Source organism: Manis pentadactyla, chromosome 13, assembly GCF_030020395.1.
Source record: "Manis pentadactyla isolate mManPen7 chromosome 13, mManPen7.hap1, whole genome shotgun sequence".
Taxonomy (NCBI): Eukaryota; Metazoa; Chordata; class Mammalia; order Pholidota; family Manidae; genus Manis; species Manis pentadactyla.
The window spans coordinates 21,889,170-21,902,571 of NC_080031.1; positions in this window are offsets into that span (position 1 = coordinate 21,889,170).

Sequence of the window (13,402 nt, forward strand, 5' to 3'; positions counted from 1 at the left end):
GAGGCAGGTTGGCCACAAGAGTGGCGAGGAGGCCCAGACCCAGGCGGTGTCCCAGGCTGGCCTGGCAGCGGGCGCGGGAAAGCTGCGGCTTCACCTGGGTCCAGCCAGGCCTCTGCGCCACCAGGGCTGTCCCGCAGTCCCCCTCAGTTAGGACAGCAAGCTGGAGGCAGGCTTTCAGTCCCTGAGGCTACACCAGGCACGGGGCTCAGTCAGAGGCGGCGGCGCCTCATCCACCGGCTTCAGGAGCGCAGCGTTGGGCCCGGGAGTCCTGGTCAGCATCCAGGCCCTGCTGTTGTCCCATCTGAGGCCAGGCCCGCCCCGCAGCAGGGCGGGCGCCGCTGAGATGCGGGGCAAAGACAGCCTGGAGGAGAGAGGGCTCCAAGGGGCGTTCTCCATACTGGTCAACCCCAGCGCCTGCTGGTAATGCTGCAAGGTCCCCGCGGCGAAGGCAGTGGACTAGAGGCTGGCACGACGGATGGAGCACCAGGAGGCCCGCGGGAGCGCAGGCGCGGGACGGGCAGGAGGGGGGCGGGCGCGCCCGCCAGCAGGGCGGTGGGCGGAGTACCTGGGGCAGGGCTGGCAGCCCACCCCCGCTGCGGAGAGCCTAGGCCACGCCAGGAGAAGCCTCGGCGCAGGGCCCGGCAGAGCCGTGCACCCGACACGGGACGAACTCCGGTCTGCGCAAATGCCTGGAGCCAGTGAGGCAAGGCGGAGGGATTTTGGGTGATCTCCCTGACCTTGATTTGCCTAAACTGTGTGTCACCAACCAATTGGGACGGAAAGGCGGAGACCAGTGAGAGCAGAGGCGGACAGCTTAGCCTAGCATGAACCAGAGCAGGGAATTTAAACTGTTGGTTCAGAAACGGTGAGCGCCCCTTTGGTTCTAGACAGCGTGAATTGACGGGTGCACACAATGCAGCAGGGTCAACACGATGGGTAAAACATTACAATGAAGATCCCACCGGGTCTGGTGGGTGTGCAGGCCAGGAACATGGGCTACACTGAAGGAGTACAGTTTTTCCAAACTGACTCAACAAGTGAGTGCACATCATCAGAGCAAAGTGGGACTGTTCCTACCCGTGGGAATGGGTTAAAATACCCGCATAAAACTACAGTTTTGAATTTTTTGGTTATATAGTAGCAGGAGAGGAAGCTGGAGACATAGAATTAGGAAGGGCAGATCAGGGAGGGTTGAGAGGGCAGTGCTAAATGCTTAGTCTCTTTCCAGAGATTCCAAGCAGAAACTGAGACAGCTATTAGTTTTATGGAGATTAGGTGGCTGCAAGATGGAGGATAGTTGGGACCAGGTGGAGACCAGTAGTCCGGGTAGACCTGGTGACCCCAGGATGAGGGCTGCAGGAATTCTCATGGTGGTAATACCAGGCCAGAAGTCAGGGTGGATTTAAGAAAACTTTGGTAATCGATTGGATGAGGCAGGTGATACAGAGAAAGGAGTTTGGGGTGACCGCCATGATTCAGGAGTAAGTGACTTGTATAGATAGTGGTGATATTCACTGAGATCAGAAACACAGGTAATGATAGAGGTTTGAATAAAGAGAGCAGAATGATGAACCCAGTGCTGGATAGGTTGGGTTTGATGTCCCTGTGGTGGAAAGAGAACTCAGCTGGCCGTTTCTCTTGGAAACCTTTGCTTTTCCCTTGCCCTTGAACAAAGCCTGTGGTCTCACGTTGAAATGAGGACTATAATTTTCAGAGAATATTGTGGATATTTCCTCTTGTCTCATTCATTACAGGTGTACTTTCCTCCTGGAAATCTCAGCTGCTGAGGATTTTGTAGATGATTCATATTTTTCTCATTCTCAGGTTGGAAGCAATGGACTCTTGTGATTTCGTACATCTTATATGGAAGCATAATATTTAACTCCTCTGAATATACCTTCTTTTATTAATTTGCTTTTACAGTCACAAAACTTTACTCTTCTTAAAGATGTTTTTAACTGTTCTAGGGCCTGTGCCTTTCCATATAAAGTGCAGAATAAGCTTGTCTGTTTCTACAAAAAGCCATGCTGAAAGTCTGATAAGAATTACATAGGACCCACTGGGGAAATTTGACATCTTTACTGTGTCGAGTCCTCAAATCCATGGATATGCTATGTCTCTCCATTTATTTGGGTCTTATTTCACTTTTCTCATCATAATTTCATGATTTTTATCCATACAGATCCTGTGCATATTTTGTCAGATTTATACCTCAGTGTTGTTTTATTTTCCTTTGAGTGATTTTAAATGGTATTGTATTTTCAAGTTCAGTTTCATCATGTTCATTATTAGCATATAGAAATACAACTGGATTTCTTGTATTGATCTTGTATTCTGTGACTGTGTTAAATCATTTACTAATTCTTAGAGTGTGTTTTAGGAATTGAGAACATAATTCCTTGGGATTTACTTAGAGGCAATCATGTCATCTGCAAATACAGACAGTTTTCTTTCTTTCCAGTCTGGATATCTTTTTTTTTTCCTATCTTATTGTGGCAGCTAGAATTTCTAGTACTATACGAAATGACTGGTGAGAGCTGACATTCTTAACTTGTCCACAGTCTTAGGTGGAAACATTGAGTCTTTCACCTTCAGATATGATGTTAGATGAGAGGTTTGTGTAGATGCTCTTTATTAAACTGAAGTAGCTTCCTTCTTTTTCAAATTTGCTGAAAGTTTTATTATGAATAGTGTTGGATTTTGCCAAATACTTGAGCCCTATTCATTTGATATAACATTTCTATCCTATTTTTCTTCCTGAAAGATGCTTTGCTAGATATAGAATTTGCAATTTTATGATATTGTGGCTTAATAAGAAATATATATTTGCTCTTCATTCCCAGTTATGTTAATGAGGTGGTTTTTGGAAAGCCCCTAAGGATAGGAGCTCATTGCCAAGGGACCCACCTGACCTCTGGGGAGGGGAGAGGGGCTGGGGGTTGTGTTAATTACCAATGGCCAGTGATCTAATCAATCATGCCTACATAATGAAGCCTCCATAAAAACCTATAAAACTGAAGGGGTTCAGGGAACTTCCTGGTTGTTGAACATGTTGAGGAGCTGGGAGGGCAGTGTGTCCAGAGAAGGCAAGGGATCTCCATGCACCTTGCCCTACCTTGTCCTGTGCATCTCTTCCATCTGGCTGTTCCTGAATTGTGTCCTTTACTACAAACTGGTAAACCTAAGCAAGTCTTTCTGAGAGTTCTGTGAACAGTTCTAGCAAATTATCAAACATGATTTCTTTCACAAATATCATACTGATTTGGTTACTATAATTTTACAGTAAGTCTTGAAGTCAAGTAATATCAGTCCTCCAACTTTATTCTTCTCCTTCAATGTTGAGTTGGCTATTTTGAGTCTTTTGCCTCTCCATATAAACCTTAAAATTAAATTTGTTGATATCCACAAATAACTTTCTTGGATTTGGTTAGGATTGCATTGAATCTATAGATCAATTTGGGAAGAACTAACATCTTGACAATACTGAGTCTTCCTATACATGAACAGATTATCTTTCCATTTGGTTAGTTCTTTGAATTCATTTATCACAGTTTTGTAGTTTGCCTCATGTAGATCTTATACATATTGTATTAGATTTATACCTAAGTATTTCATTTCTTAGAGTGCTAATGTATATGATAGTGTTTTAATTTCATTTTTTCCCCTTATTAATTGCTAGAATATAGGAAAGCATTTGACTTTTATATATTAACTTTGTATCCTGCAACCTTGATATAATCACTTATTAGTTTCAGGAACTTTTTTGTTGATTCTTTCAAATTTTCTGCATAGATAATCATGCTGAGAGCAAAAACAGGTTTATGTCTTCTTTCTCAATGTGTATCTTTTTTTCCTTTTCTTGCCTTACTGCATTAGCAAGGACTTCCAGTACAATGTTGAAAGGGGTGGTAAGAGGGTACATCGTCCCTTGTAACTGATTTTGGCACAAATTTCACACTATTAGGTATGATGTTAGCTGTAAGTTTCTTGTAGATAGTGAGTTTATCAACTTGGAAAATTTCCCTTCTATTCCTAATTTACTGAGAGTTTTTATCATGAATGGGTACTGGATTTCATCTAATGCTCTTTCTGTGTCTACTGATATAATCATATAATCATTCTTTTTTTAGTTTATTGATGTTATGAGCTACATTAATTAATTTCAAATGAACTAATATTACATACTTGGGATAAATCCTTTTTGGCCATGGTATGTAACTTTTTAATACTTTTATGGGTTCAACTTGCTAATTTTTTTGAGTATTCTTGCATCTATGTTCACAAGAGATATTGGTCAGTGGTTTTCTTATCTTGTAATGTCTATCTTGCTTTGGTACTAGGGTAATGTTAGAATGTTAGGGTAATCGTAGACTGAGTTAGGAAGTATTTCCTGTGGTTTTATCTCCTGGATGAAATTATAGAGAATTAGTAAAAATTTTTCCTTAAATGTTTGATAGAACTCACCAGTGAAGCCATCCAGAATGGGTGTTTTCTGTTTTGAAAGGTTATTAATTATTGATCCAATTACTTTAATAGCTATAGACTTATTCAGATAGTCTATTTCTTGTTTTTATTTTACCTTAACTTATTCCTTCTTTGATGCTCTTCCTGAATTTCTGACCTATGTTATTTTCCCTCTCACTAAAGAAATACTTTTAGCATTTCTTGCAAAGGGAGATCTACTGGCAACAAGTTCGCTCAATTTTTGTCTGAGAAAAGGTTTATTCCTCCTTCACTTTTTTCCTTTTTTTAAATTAGAAAGTTTATGTACAATATTATATTGGTTCCAGATGTACAACATAACCACTCAATGATTATATACATTACTAGATGCTTGCCACTTTAAGTGTAGTTACCCTATTACCACACCAAGATATTGCAAAATTATTGGTTATATTCCCTATCCAGTACTTCCATTCCTATGACTAACTTATTTTTCAATTTGCAGTTTGTACCTTTTTACCTCCTTCACCTATTTCTCCTTCACTTTTGCAGGATAATTTCACAGTGTACAGAATTATAGGTTGGTGGGTTTTTTTCTCTCAACACTTTAAATATTTCACTCCACTCTCCTGTTTGAGTGACTTCTGTGAAGTAGGTGTAATTACTCTTTTTGTTCCATTATAAGTAAGGCATATTTTCTCCCTCTGACTTCTTTCAGGATTTTTTATTTGATTTGTTTTTGTAACTGAAAATGATATGCTGAAGGTGTAGTTTTCTGACGTTTATCATGGTTGGTGCTCTCTGAGTTTCCTGGATCTGTGGTTTGGTGTCTAGACATCTAAGTATACTTGGGAATTTAGACATTAATGTTAAAATAGCCATTGATAATAAACTTATTGATCACTTTCTGGACATTTTAAAGAGCACATGATATGAAATTTCCATTTAACCTAACAACAACTATATGAGGTAGCTATTAATATTATCCCTCCTTTACATGAAGAAGCTGAAACACAGAAAGGAAAAGAACTTACTTAAGACAAAGCCTGTAAGACCCGAACTGGAACTCAGACCCAGGTGTGTCTAACAACAAAGTAAGTCCATCTTCTTAAACATTAAACTGTACTCTTTCCTTTGTGAGAAATAGGATGGAAATATGGCCTATTCAAGAAATGTTACTAAGACTTGATCCCTACCTCATTCTTTACAATATCTTAAGTTTCACATATACCAAAGATTAATGAGCAGAAAGTGAAAGCATAAAAATACTATGGAAAAAAAATGAAAGTTAGAAATAATAAATTCATGAAACAAGAAATATAAGTGTTCAAAGTATGTGAAGGAAGGTTTAGCCTCACCAATAGTGAAATAATTAGAAATAATTATCACTTACATGGAAATGTTTTAAAATAACAGTTTTTTATGGATGTGAGTAAACTGTCATTCTCATATGCATATTTTTATTGATCTTCCTTCTAGGAACTTACTTTAAAATGTTAATAATACAAATGTGAAAAGACATCAATATCCAAGGATAACAATCAAAATATTGCTTATCATACTGTAAATTTGGAGATGATCCAAATGGCTGTGGTTATGAATATATATATACACATATATATGTAAAATATTACATAAATGTTTTAAAAATTGTATATCTATATTGATTGTTATATTTGTTGACAAAGTTTCTCAACCTCATATTCTTGTGAAAATGAGGCACTAAAAAAATATAGAACAATAATCCAATTATGTAAGATGGAATGCATGTAACTACTTAAGTACATATTCCTACAACTATGTGTGGGATAGTGTTTACCAATATTTTGAGAATGCTTACTCTGGATGGTAGAACTTTGTGTGTGGTTAATTTTTGTGAAATAAATATTTGTAGAAAAGCAAAAAGTCCAGGAAGAATTATATCATTCTCGTCTATCTCTGTATCTTCCTTAGACAAGGGTGGTGAGGTTGGCTTCCACACGCAGTGAACATTTAGTATCACAACTGCTCATCTGACAGCTGGGTCCAGTCCCCTTCAGTGCTGATGTGCCTTATGGAAAAAACAAGCAATTTCCAGCCATCAGGATTTCCTGTAGAGTAGGATGAAGGACTTTTACCAAGAGTGGAGGATTCAGAAATTGCGTTATCAGTTCACTTTAAGTAGGGCTGGTCCCATGCCTTTTTGCCATCTTTGGGTTCCGTCTGTCAGTGGCATTCAAGAGTCCCTGCAACTGAACCCTGGAAAGAATTTGGCAGTTCCCACCCAGACTTCCATGTCAACGAAACCCATAGAATTTCTCAAGAGGTAAAAAGAAAAGTAGGATTTTGACCTGACAGAGCCGTCTGGTTATGTGGAGATTAAGGGAGCAAACCTCTATTATGGACTAGATTGTTTCCTTCCCCAAATTCATATGTTTGAGCCCCAACTGCATCACTGACTGCATTTAGACTTAGGGCCTTTACACTGGTGATTAAAGCTAAATGAAATCATGAGTGTGGGGCCCTAATCCAATATGACTGGCATCCTTGTAAGAAGCAGTACCAGGGATACAGACAAGACCATGCAGCAAGAGGCAACCATTTATACACCAAGGAGAGTTGCCTCAGGAGAAACCAGATCTCAGCACAAGCCTGCTCACACCTTGATCTTGGACTTTCAACTTCCAGACTTGTGAAAAAATAAAGTTCTGTCGTTTAAGCCACCTGGTCTTTAATATTTTGTTTATGGCAGCTTGAGCAAACAAATGTAGTAGCAAAATAAACTTCTAACACACATACTTCCCAGATACAAACCAGCACTGGAACTGGAGAACCAACATCCCGATACTATTTGTAAAAAAATGTATGTTTTTCCCTCCAGTTCCCATCTGACGAACTGATGATACAGCAGAGAGTTAACCTCCCAAAGCAGGAGAAAATTTCAAAGGGTTCCCAAACCTCAGTGGACAAACTTCCCTTGCCAGTGCTTTAATGTTAAACACAAGTTCTCTTCCTAAATTCCTCTGTTATAACAATGGCTTCCAGAAGACAGCAGGATCCTCTGTTGCATTTGTGAATGGCCCTATAGGAATTAGTGTATGAATTAGAAATGACAAGGTTTGATGTCTTCTTAGGCTAACCTTAAAGAAATGTGCATAACAACTATATTTAATAAGAAACTTGTGAAATCCAAAAATATGAGTTAGAAAAATTAAAAGGAAAGATAGTCAACTACTAATATTCCACTGATACAAGAACAAATGTGAATAGTTGAGGAAAAGGTATTTTAAAGATGAAAGTATGCAAAAACTCAGATGCTATGGGCTGAATGGTGTCCTCCCCCAATTCATATGTTGAAGCCTTAACCCAGAATGTGCATTTGTACATTTGGAGGTGGGCCCTTTGGGAGACAATTGGATTTGGCCGAGGTCATGAGGATGCAGCCCTCATGATGAGATGAGCATCCTCGTAAGAAGAGACCAGTTAACTGGGCTTGGCCTTGACCATATGAGGACACATCCTCAGGTAGGTGTAGGCAAGCCAGGAAGAGAGGCCCTATCAGACGCGACCATGTGGACTCCCTGATCTTCTAGCCTCCACAGCTGTGAGGAATGAGTGCCTGTTTTTTTAAGCCACCCGGTCTGTAGTATTTTGGTAAAGCAGCCTGAGCAGACTAAGACACTTAGTTTATTGATAGTTAATGAAGTGCAGCAAAATATGTAAAACTGAAAGTTTAGCCACTTTTACTTGTAAGCTATGCTTATTTTAGAAAACTTTTTCTTTACTTAAGTTGTTTTTATTATAGGAAATGAAAAATGCCTGTTTGAGCTACAAAATGGACACAGTACTCTCCCAGTAATTAATCTGACCCGTGATGATACGTAATTGGGACATAGACAGATAAAGGGCACAGATGGCAGACATAATCTTGCTAGTCAGAAATCTTCAGATCCTTAGTTTTAAGTTTTCTCCTTATTCAAACTTCAAGTAAATTAATACCCACCTCCAACAGATCCAGATAGAAATAAGGACATGCTGCATTTCACACAGCAATTCCCAGCAAAGGGGTGGGAAGCAGACAACTTGAGTGTTGTCCTTCAGCAGGATAATAATTAGACGCTGGAATCTCTAAATGAGATTTTCAGTGGGAGGCAGCCCATCTCAGCTGCTATGTCTGGCTTTGTGTCACTCAAGTGTGTCTTTATTTGATACCAGATCTGCTAGATACACATCAGTTAAGGAAATGGAAAATCATGCAAAGCCCTAGGCAAGAATCCACAGGTAAAATGAGCTATGAGAGTGTTTTTGCCTTTGAATTGAAGTTAATCAGCATGATCAGGTTGGGGTGGAATGTCTCAGTCTGCTCCAGGACACGTTTGATTATGGAAAAGTGCCAGGCCCTTAACCGGTACAAGAGAGACGGAAGAATTACCATCTCGCCTGTGGAGCATCAGTGAAGCCAGCTGCTCTCCTAGCAGATGCCTATCCATGGAGGTAAGAGTTGGATGGGAATTGTCTAGAAGAATACTAAAAGTCTTGTCCCAAAGTGATCCTTTTTCATCAAGTTTTCTTTTTCTATTACTAATTGCTAGCAAGCCAGGCACTATTCTAAGTGTTTAACATTCACTCTCTCTTACCACTCACAGCCTCAGAAAAACCTTTATCAATGAGGAAGACAGGGCATCAAGTTTCAGTGGCTTGTGTAAAGTCACATAGCAGGCTGGCAGCAGAGCTGGGGTCTGAACGGCCTTTAACCCATGGCGCAAGTGCTCAGGATTCAATTCCATTCAGCAGCTATCTGCAAACTGGCAGCCACATGCAACACATGCACTGTGCAAACCAGCAAGCTCACTGAGAGCAAAGTGCTCTGAGAGAACTACAAACACTCTTAAAATGAAGGTGTAACTACCTGACTAGTAAAAGGGAAAACAAAATGCCTCTAAATCAGCAGATCAACAAAATACATGATGGTGAACAGAGAAAATCGGCAGATCTACAAAAGAGACGATAAACAGGGAAAACTTCATTAGAATATTGGAAGGCTTGAAAATCCTTCTGTTTTCTTCATTACTTAAGCAGTTTGAATTTCTTTCCTAATTTAATCAGACTTAAATAGGATGCAGTTTAAAGAATTGGGAATTGGAGAATTTTGAAAAATTCAACTCTCATCATTATTTGGTTATTGAAAACATGTTGTGATTGTGTTTGTCGTAGATGACAAACCTCTGTGTGTGTCTGCCTGTTTTTGTCGTTACGTATTGGAGTTGTGTGCTTGTGTTCTACCCTTCTAGAACAGTGAGCCCCATGAAGGGTAATGTTTATCTTTTGACTGGCTATGCACCTGGGCACCTAGTATGGCTCCTGGCACACAGATGTTCTTCAGTAAAAGTTTGCTGATGAGCACTTTCTGTATGTGTGTGTTTGTGGTGTGTGTGTGTGTGTGTGTGTGATATTTTGACTTGTAACTGAAAAATGGCAGAAAATTGCTGAGTTTTCTGGTGTTCTACTGTAAGCATTACATCCTTGCCCAGCTGTCGATTCAATTTGGAAACTTTCTCTAAAAATAGAGTTAGAAGTATATGTGAGAAATGTCCTTTTAATAATGTTACAGTTTCACCAAATGTCCTGAAGTATGTGGAAGACATGAGAGAGATACTGTAACATTCAGGGGTCCTTCATTCTGTGCAGGAACTGCTGATCATATGAACCACAGAGGCAGCCCCATCGCAGGGCATCTCAAGCACCAGCCTTCCTCTTTCCTGCCTCACATCCACCTTCTCCCCCTCTGGGCAGGTTCTAACCCAAACTGCTATACATTTGACTACCATGACCTCCTTCTGATTGTGTTCATCTATTACCTCTCCCCATACTCATTCTTCAAATCCTCCTACAAGTATATTACCCTTAACATATCTCCTGATAAAAACAAAAACAAACAAAAATGTGTATTTTGCTCATCAAGTAAAATATACACTTCTTAACCTGGCACTTGTAACTCTCTAAATTCAAGCTCAACTTGCTTTCTGACTTTATTTGGCTTTCTCCCCCATGCGTCCCAAGACCACCACAAGATCACCACTGAAAAATAAACAGTCTCCCCAAATGCACCCTGCAGCTCCTCCAACGCTGCCATGTCTGGGACCTCTCTCCCATCACTTCAGACGCCCTATTTGTGAAAATGTAACTCAAACCTGTATTTCCTTCATGAATCCTTTCTTTTCAAATCCCTCCATTCCAAAATGGTTTCTTCTTCTAACATGGATAAATCATGACCTAGCATTATAGCTAAATGTCTTATACTATATCCTTAGCAAATTACAAACCTTTTGAAGAAGAAAGTATATTTTAAGTCTGCCTTTCCTCCCACCTCCTTCTGCAACCTGAGTTTTTTAAATGCAGAATTCACTCAAAATATTATTGCAGCGAAAAGGAAAATTTTGATATCCATGTGTTATTATTTAGTAATACTAAAAGGATGCTTATTTTTGTGAATTAAATTATTCAAAAGAGGTTTCTCATCAGCTTCCCCAAGAACTTGCCAAATTTTAATTCAATCTTAATGCTAAAAGAAACAAGCAGTTTCAAAGGCTTGATGAACAAATGAAATGAGGGAGTTTCCACTGTTTCAAGGGTGGACCAAGGGCTGTGCTTTTCCCCATATCCTCGTTTAAATCACACCAAATCCATGAGGAAATGAGAGAAAGACATTCAAATTTACATGTTCTTTGAAACTCATATATATCAGTTACATGACCCCTGTGAAAAACAAGACAACAGGCCAAAAATGGGGTTGCTTGCACTAAGCCCACCTCACCAAACTAGGCTCAGCTTAATTAGAGTTTCAGCTTTCCCAGAAATGGAATTTTAAATAGGTCAATCAAGAATCACCTGTTAGTAATCACTTGTTGAATTACTAGTTAGATAATCTATGTGATAGGCCCCTGCCATCCCCAGAAGGAACGTAGCCTTGCAAAAACAAACCCACTTTTTTTACAAGTATAACTTCTTTATTTCCACTCCCTTCTGCCTATAAAAGTCTTTCATTTTGTACAGCAACTCAGAGCTCCTTTCTGTCTGATGGATTGGTCCTGCATGATTCCAGCTGATTTTTGTTCAGATAAACTCTTAACATTTTTTAAAAGCTTCAGTTTATCTTTTAACACCCCATACCATGGTACATGAAGTAGGGCATATAAAAGCAGCGAAAGATCAAAATGAAGTGCAAGACAGCACTAGAAAAGAATGCCATGGCACTTAGTGGATCTGTGGCATCTTACTACACTGATGGACAGTGACTGCATTGGGGTATGGGTGGGGACTTGATAATATGGGTAAATGTAGTAACCACATTGTTTTTTCATGTGAAACCTTCGTAAGAGTGTATATCAATCATACCTTAATTAAAATATTTTTTAAAAGGGGGGAGGGGTGGGGGAAGGCAGGTGGGGAGGGAGAGCAAAGGGGATTCAGGTGTATTATGATTGGCACAGATGGTGTGGGGGGGATGAGGGGGAAGACAGCGTAGCACAGTTAAGGCAAATAGTGACTCTGTGGCATCTTACTATGCTGATGGGCAGTGAGTGCAATGGGGTATGGAGGGGACACAATAACAGGGGTGAATGTAGTAACCACATTGTTTTTTCACATGAAACCTTCATAAGAGTGTACATCAATAATACCTTAATAAAAAAAAAGGGCAGAGAAAAAAAAAAGTAAAGGATGCCATGGCTACAAAAGAGGTGGTTAGCTTGACTTTTCACTGTGAATCAGAAAATCATAGAAAATGAGGATTATTATTTGCTTTGGAGGCTTTAGGTATTTTGAGAACTTCTTCAAATTAAACACGAAGGTTGGCATGCTATACAGATAAATAAATCATCCTCTAAGTTACTATTTCATGACATGCCACATATTTTAGTCATTTTGTTTATTGTCTCCCTTCATTGCTAATATAAGCTCTAGGAGAGCAGAAATACACACACACACACATTCCTAGTACAGTAGTTGCTCAATAAATATTTGTTGAATGAATATATTAATATAATAATAGCTAACAGTATTGAGTGTTTTTCTTTACCAAACCCTATTCCAGGTGCCTTACATGAATTAATTCATTTAAATTTCTTACCAATCTTATGAGGCAGGAACTATTACTACCCTCATTTTACAGATGAGAAAACTGAGGCACAGAGCTATTAAGTGGTACTGGTGGTAGGCAGCCTGTGGCATGGTTCCTAAGGATCTCCAACCCCTGGTTTCACACCTTGTATAATGCCCTCCCCTTGAATGTGGCCTGGATCTCATGACTTGCTTCTTAAAGAATAGAACATAGAGAAGATAGTCAGACATCACTTCTATTATTAGGAAACAACAGACTGTGATTTCCACTTCTTTGTATCCTCTTTCTGGCTCTTGGGTGCTTGCTCTGGTGGGGAGAGCCACCTAGCAAAGAACTGAGGGTAACATCTGGCCAGCAGCCAGCAAGGGACGGAATCCTACCAAAACCAAAGAGGGAACATAGGAGTGGGTCTTGCTGCAGTCAAATCACAGCCCTGACAACCTGACTGTAGCCTCAGGAGAGACCCCGAGGCACAGGACCCAGCCCATCCCTGCCTGAATTCCTGACCCACAGAAACTTTGGGATAATGTGTTATTTAAGTCACGAAGCTTGGAGACATGTTACATAGCAACAGATAGTTACCATACAACCCAACAGCAAACTGTGTCCATTCTCCCTCCTAAATTGATTTTGAATCTGTCCAGGCCTTCCTTTATTCCCCCATCCATCCCTGCAATAGGCCCCTAATTCTTAGCTCCTATTTCATTCTTTTCCCCATCATTCCTCTACAGAGTAGCAAGAATTACTATACTTCCTTTTTTGAGTGAACATTGATTTATTTATTTTTTCTGATTGAGAAATAGTTGATGTGTAACTGTATATTACTTTCAGGTGTACAACATAATGCTTTGATGTTTGTAG